Raw genomic sequence first — 8,162 nt, 5'->3', positions numbered from 1 at the left:
AAATGTAATGGAGGGTGACAATTTAAAATAGTAGGTTCCTTAAAATCTTGTATAATGAAGACAAACGGACCTAAATGTGACAAACAGCGGGGAACAGGCCCATGCTTGTCGATACAGTGACCACTGAACAATGACTGACTACTATATGCACATGGCAGAAAGGAAAGCAGTGTTGACACATATAATTACATTGTTGCCACGATGCATAATGAAAAAGTGGTCTTACAGTATATGTAATGGGAAAAGATAAATGGAAATAAATATCATTCTTCTACGAAATAATAATAAAGCAAATGTAATGTTCATAACTGTACGTAATGTAAATAATATACGGCATATTAGATATCTATACACCTCCCTCCCCCTTTACGCTCGTAGCAGTGTCTCGAGCGGAACGGTAATTTCTCTGAGCTAGTCGAGGTGAATGACGAGGGACATTGGAGGGTTCGGATGATGGCTCTCTTTCCTGGCCAGAACAAGGGGACACAGGGTCTTGGGGAGAGGTGTCATCACTTATATTAGCCACTGGGCGTAAATGTCGTCGGTTTCGAAACCATACACGACCACTTGGAAGGCGTACTTCATACTTTCGGGCCATTCCGCGGCCCATCACGGTACCAATCTTGTCCCATCGAAGTATCGTTGCATCCTGTATCCTCACTCGTTGGCCGATGGTGAGCTTGAGTAGATGGCAGGTATGAGAGTTGTAAAGGCTCACTGCCTGGTCGGTTTGGGTAGCAGTGCGGCGGTCGTAATCTTCGGTCTTGGTTTGCCACTCCTCTTTGAATGATCTGGGGTGGGCTGGAACACAAGTGCGGAGAGGATGGCCGTAGAGAATCTGTGCAGGGGAGCGTTCAGCAGGGTTCGGTGTATTCAGAAGCTCCATCAGTCCTCTATCAAAGGCTTCACAATCTATGTTCCCGGATGGGGCGGTCTTGAGGATAAGGTGTTTCACAGCTTTCACGGCAGCTTCAGCGTGTCCATTAGACTGAGGTAATGTGGAGATGTGATGATGTGATGAACTCCCCAGCGGTCAGCAAATTGCTTGAAGTCGTGGCTGGAAAATGGGGGTCCTCCATCAGTTCGTAAGCGGAGTGGAACACCAACCTCGCGGAAGAAAACACAGAACATTCTTGTAACTCTGGCTGTAGTTGTGTCACGTCCACAGGGAACAACCACAGGCCAGCCTGAAAGTCTATCTGCAATAACAAGGAAGGATTTCCCTGCTACGTGGAAGAAGTCAGCCGACACGCTTTCAAAGGGCCGGGATGGGTGGTCGTCACACATGTAAGGTTCCTATTGCTGACTAGGGAGAAGCTGTTGGCAGGCCTCACAGCTTTCTACTTTACTCTTAATATCTGCATTGATGCCTGGCCAGAATACTGTCTGCAGTGCACGACGTCGAGTAGCTTCAATCCCTCGGTGGCTGTCGTGGAGTCGATCCAAGGTGCGTCGACGGAGGGCTGCAAGGATGACGATCCGGGGTCCGTACAATACCAACTCTCCATCCGCGTAAATGTTGTCCCGCAGCTTCCAATACGGGAGGGCAGAAGCGTGGAGATCATAGCGGTTGGTGGGAAAGCCATTGGATACGTAGTGAATGAGACGACTGTAATCTTGATCCTGAGATGCGGCCATGCGTATTTCTTGTAGAGACTTATCCTCTTAGATGATGGGTCCTGTTGCCTGGTCGTCAGTAGAAGTGGCGGTGCTGGCAAAGATACGCCTGACATGTGCATTCTTCTTCATCTTCAGGTGTGGGGCGACTGGTTGGGGAGCGAGACAGGGCGTCTGGTATGCAAAGTTGTTTCCCTGCGCGCCATACTGCAGTGAAGATGTAGGGGGCCACTTTCATCTTGAGACGTTGAAGGCGTGGATTCTCAATAGCATCCAGAGTGTAGTGATTGAGAATCGGTATCAAGGGACGATGATCAGTCATTAAGGTGAAATGCTGAAGTCCGGACAAGTAGAGGCGGCAATTAGCTATAGTCCAAGTGACTGCAAGTAGCTCCAGCTCTATGGTGGCGTAACGAGTCTCAGTATCCGTAAGGAAACAAGAGCCACACTGGATGAGACGCATCTGACCTCGGCCGTGATCTTGAAGTAGGGCATAACCGAGACCATATAGGCGTGAGGCATCTGTTTGTAGAACAACAGGCGAGGCAGGATTGAAGGGTGCTAGGACAGGAGGTGAAGTCAGAGCTGTCTTGACTTTCTTAAATGCTCGCTCAGCGTCAGGCGTCCAGACGAATGAGCGTTTGGGGCTCATAAGTGGGCGTAGGGGCTGTGCTGCTGCTGTGATGTCTGGAGTGAAGTCGGCAAGTTGATTGACAAGACCCATAAACGACCTGACATCTGTCACGTTAGATGGTGTAGGAAAGTCCCGTATAGCTGATACCTTGTCAGGGTCTGCTGCAATACCATCGGATGATAATACATAACCGCAAAAGTTAACTTTAGGGGCGGCTACAGTGAACTTGTCCTTGTTGAGGGTTATGCCATATTGACGGCATCTGGTCAGCATCTGGTGCACGTGTTGTAGGTGGGAAGGGAGTTCCTCGTCGGAAAGGAGGATATCATCTACAACTTTCACACAGTTGGGAAAACCCTTGTAGTGCCATATCTCCACGGAGGCAGTATGCATCACCTGTTGCTGAAAATCCCATTGGGCCACGACAGTGCTGGAGTCTTCCGTACGGAGTTATAAATGTAGTCAGGTGGCGGTCCTCTTCTGCCAACTCCATTTGCCAATAGCCATGCAGGGCATCCGCTGTGGTGAAGTACTTCGCAGTAGGAGAGATATTGCGGACAGCATCATGGGGCATTGGTGATGGGTGTGTAGGGCGGGCTACTTGAGAATTTAGATGGGTGTGATCCACAGTGATGCGCACACCTTTGTCCTTGGGTACCAAGACCATGGGATGGCACCATTCAGAGGGTTTGTCGCCTGCTGGTCTGATGATTCCTTGTTGCACCAAGGAGTCAAGTTCTTTTTTCACTTGATCTCTGAGAGCAAACGGAATGGGCCTGGGCGTATGGACAGCGAAGGGTGTAGCGCCAGGTTTCAGGTGAATCCTCATTGGAGAGCCTGCCATTTTCTTTAGTGGCTGGGTTTGTAGCTCCTTCTTGGATATGAGGACGTCGCTGAAGTGCCGAAGGAAATAGTCCTTAATAGCTGCAGGTGACGTCATGGCGGAGGCAGGAAACTGAGCGCATCTGTTGACATGTGTTACCTTGAGGATAGGCTTCGGGAAGTCCGGTGACACTATGGCAAGGGCTCGGCAATATTCACGAGAGAGGAGGGGAGTCTGGATATCCTCATGAACATGTATGGTTGCTGAGCAAGACTTGTTGCCAAGACGAAGTTTTGCCTGGAAGTATCCTAGAGCCGGTGTCATGGGAGATCCATCTCCTCTCACAACGTCTGTCATGGGTGGAGGTTCAAGGCTTGCCCGAGGTATGCTGAGTGCATCCAAATGTATGGTGCCAATCACTGTGATGTCTGCTCCTGTATCGGGGATGAGCTGGATATGTGATGATATATCGCCAAATGACAGAGAGACAGTGACTGGTGTGGGGGACTCACTACCGGAGTTATCACCCACGAAACGGCAGCTGGTGTTTGACTTAGTAGTAGGAGGTGAAGCTGTATATCCAGTCTGACTTTTCTTGGTAGACATGCACATCTTCTCAAAATGTCCCTGTTTCTTGCAGTTATTGCACTGAGCTTCCTTAGCAGGGCATTTCTGAGTGCAGGGCCAATAACCTGTTCATCCACAGTTATTGCACGAAGCACCAGTGGCTGGGCATTGTCCAGAATCGTGTTTGCGAGAGCAATATTGACAAGGGTCACTGTTATGAGACTGGTGAGAATGTTGATCAGGAGATAGATGAGAAGTCCTCTTCTGTAGACGCTGGTTTTTCTTGTACGTAGATTCTGCGTTGCCTTGGCTAGGGGAAGATGCAATGGCTGATGCAGTTGCACGTGTAGACTCGTAGGAGCGGCAGCATGTCACAAACTCTGCGAGGGTAGATGAGGGTTGGAGGGGGATAAGGCGTTGTATTAACTCTTCGTCTCTCCCACCCATCAAAATTACCATCTGCAATTGCCGTTCAGTGCAAGAGGTGGGGTTGCCAGTGCATAAGTCCACTTCATCAGCGAGATCCTTGAGGCGTGCGTAGTAGTCTGCAAATGATTCTCCGACAGCTTGTTTACAGGACAACAATTCCCTGCGTCGTAAGGCTTCATTTCTAAGGCTGCGAAAGTGCTTCTGCAGTGTATCCAACACCTCTGTAAGGGAAAGTGATGTGTTGGGAGGGATGCCCAGTGTATGTGTAAGCAGGCGCTGGACGTCGAGGGAGATGCAGGTTCTCAGGTGAATCAGCTGGGAAGTTTGATGTAATCTATCAAGTCCAACTAATGCTGCATAATCCTCAAAACGCAGTCTCCATTGGCGAAATGCTTGATACGTTGCATCTTGTTGCAAGAGAGGTGGGGGATGGACTGTAGGCTTGCTAGAAGTCGTAAGTGTATGCATTGAGAAGTCAGGGGTTGGGGGAACAGGTGTAACAGGAGATGCAATTATGGGGTTAGGTTGCTGGGGTTGCGATGCCGCAATCTGTCCTGATAGCAAGGAGAAAAGGGACATGAACCGCTGGTTGTCTTCCTGTCTTGATTGTTCCATCTGTAGTCTGAAGGTCTGCTCCTCTTGTCGTCGCCGGTCTTGTTCTTGCAGGCTGGAAGTCTGTAGAAAATGGATGAGATGAAGTATATCATTATTGTGGTCTCCTGACCTGTTGGGAGTCAGGGGAGGAGGGAGAGTGCTGGTATCTTCATCAGCAGTGGGGAGGTGCAAAGGTACTTCGTCCGTCGTCAGACCCTCCGTTTGATCCTCTGTCTGATCCTCTGTCTGATCCATTAAATCAATTAGCTGTTCCTCTTGCTCAGCCATATTGAGTTTGGTGTCGTAACAAAGCTTGAAATCTGTAGAGATCCAGAAAAATATCCAAATCGCTGTATGTGAGCGAAAGAAATCACTTTGGAGAGTTAAAAATTACAATGTTTGTCAGTGAGCTTGTGAAATAAGCGGCAGTTGGGTGAGATGAGCGAGTGTTGCGATCAGAGGGGAGGCGGGTGGGTTGAGTGAGCGTGCCTCTGGGCGAGAGCCTCGGGCCTCAGTCACCATCGATGCATGAAAGAGGGAGGACGTGTGGTGGGGCTGCTGAGAAAATGGCGCCAGAGTTCAAATGTCCTTAAAAAAAATGTTGGTAAGGACACTAACATAATGCAACACAGCACTGTAACACACTGACACTCTAACCCTGCACTGCACAAACACTGTATCGTTCTTAAGAGACACTGTAGTTAAAATCTTGAGTCACTGTAAGGGATCCAATGTGCGACATGAGACGAGAAGTAAACAGCAATGGCGGTCGTCGTCTTGGAATCCACAACATCCGGTTACTCACTGCGCCATGTGTGGGATACTGCCACATACATCCATGTGATAAATGTAATGGAGGGTGACAATTTAAAATTAGTAGGTTCTTTAAAATCTTGTATAATGAAGACAAACGGACATAAATGTGACAAGCAGCGGGGAACAGGCCCATGCTTGTCGATACAGTGACCACTGAACAATTACTGACTACTATATGCACATGGCGGAAAGGAAAGCATTGTTGACACATATAATTACATTGTTGCCACGATGCATAATGAAAAAGTGGTCTTACAGTATATGTGATGGGAAAAGATAAATGGAAATAAATATCATTCTTCTACGAAATAATAATAAAGCAAATGTAATGTTCATAACTGTACGTAATGTAAATAGTATACGGCATATTAGATATCTATACAGGGACCACATGAGACAAGGGACGTTACCGTTATTTGTCACCATCACTAATCATAACCAATGTTAGTGCTTCTTGCCTCCTATAGGGAAGAGTCATTCTAGACAGTAGAAAAGGGATCTTAAGGTTAACATACATAGTATAACCAAACATAAGTACACACTGAATATACAAATAGTCTCATAGTTCTATATTTGCTAAAATAACATCAGTGTCTCTTATATCTATTATTTGATGCATACAAATATATGAGGGATACTTACTTTAGTATGTTGAAGAACTCTGGCATATATACATACAATTGTGTGGCGAAGGTGGACGCACTACATTCTAATAGACATTTATTATTAATAAATGACTGAAAGATTTTTAGTAATACGAATGTAGTATGACAATGGGATTATACCTGTAACAAGTACAGAGACTATATTTCCTTCTTGAAGGAAGAAATGATGAGTGCCACTCTCAGACTGAAGAAAATTATAAAACAATTTCTCTTCATAATTCCTGTACTGGTTACTTCTATCTGCAATGTGTACTTCTTACACCGGCACTAGTGCTATCTATATAATTCCACACTTGGGATTTTGAACAGAGCCAGTGTTATCATGGTAACACTTAATTAAAAGAAGTCACACCTAAGAAGGGTGACCTCTTCTCCCTTTAATTGACAGTCCCAGTCAATTAGCTGTTCATCGTAGAATTAGACGGCAGGTTAAATATTCTACCTGGTGTCACCACATATTGCTTCAGATCATGGATTTGTCTAGCATTGTGTATGTAGAACACTCTGGATGATTCTCATCCGTTACATGTGTGAGGACATGTGAGGTCCCAAACCAAAAACTGTTTACTACAGTAATTAGGGGGCAGGTTTTAATACACTACCTGCCCCCACTATGAAGTGTTTCAGTTCATGCACTTGTTTAGCATAGTGTTTGTAAAACACTCTGGATGATTTTCATCCAGTGTATGAACGAAGGGGCTCAAAGTCCATATACTGAAAGAAGTTCAGTGATGAAGCAATCTTTCTCGGATCATGACCTGCGGGAGTACTGTCCGGATCCGCTCTACGAATAAAGTAGGTGAGCTTCGCCCTTAGTTGTTTTAGGGATAAATTTGATCCAGAAGTTTCTCCTTTAAAGAGCTGTCCTCCCCTGAAGTCTGAAGTTCGACGAAGATAGACCTTTAGACACTCTACAGGACATAGAGAGACATCTTCCTTCAGAGGGCAGATTCTCCAGGGACCCCACCTCTTAGTGGGTAGCTCGTTTTTAGCGACAAAGGATGGATCAGGATATAGATTCAGTTCTCCCACTTTTGTGAACTGAATGTGACCCTCATCTCTGGATAGGGCCACTATTTCACTAACTTTAGCCCCGGAGGCGATAGCGAACAGAAAAATAACTTTTTGGGTTAGATCCTTAAGAGAACAATCTTCATTGTTCACAGATGAGACATAATGTAAGACCTTGTCCAAAGACCAAGAGATGGGCTTTAGTGGTACAGTGGGCTTAAGCCTAGCACATGCCTTCGGAATCTTATTAAAGATTTCATTCGCCAGATCCACTTGAAAGGCATATAGGAGAGGCCTAGTCAAGGCTGACTTGCACGTATTTATCGTATTGGCCGCCAGACCTCGGCTATGAAGGTGGACAAAGAAGGACAGACAGAAGTTCATTGAAATTTTTTTCGGTCCTTTTGCTTTGACAAATGCAACCCACTTTTTCCAGGAACACTCATATTGTCTTCTAGTTGACTTGGCCTTGTATTCTTCTAAGAATTCTATGTTGCCTTTTGAGATCCCAAACCTTTTTCTAACCGCTAGAGCGAGAAAATCATGAAATGAAGGGTTTGGGTTCTCTGTGATAAAACGAAGGCAGTTAATTTCTGAATCTTCGGAAATATACCTAAGGTCAGAGCTAGGACCAGCCTCATCTAGTCTATCAGCCCCACTAGAGGATCCTCGTATGGGGCAATATAGCGAGGTATTTTCTTGAAGACGCTCGTGATGAAGAGGGAATATGTCTGCGCCCATGGACCATTCCAACTCTTTCAGTTTGTATCGAAATAGAGTATCCACCGTCACATCGTGGATCAGTTGTAAATGAACTGCTGGTAGGTGCCGTCCCTTTAAGAGAGCGATGGGTAACTTCACCAAGACTGAATGAGACATTTAAATGTGACGTCTTATTATCGCTTCGGTGTCCCAGATCAGTCGTAGGGAGTCTGATCTGTGTAGAAGGGGCTTCCCCAGCCATGAAAGGACCAGCAGAGTCTTGGGACTTTCGTGCTCTAATTTC

Source organism: Palaemon carinicauda, chromosome 4 (assembly GCF_036898095.1).
Source record: "Palaemon carinicauda isolate YSFRI2023 chromosome 4, ASM3689809v2, whole genome shotgun sequence".
Taxonomy (NCBI): Eukaryota; Metazoa; Arthropoda; class Malacostraca; order Decapoda; family Palaemonidae; genus Palaemon; species Palaemon carinicauda.
This window is presented reverse-complemented; position numbering follows the sequence as displayed.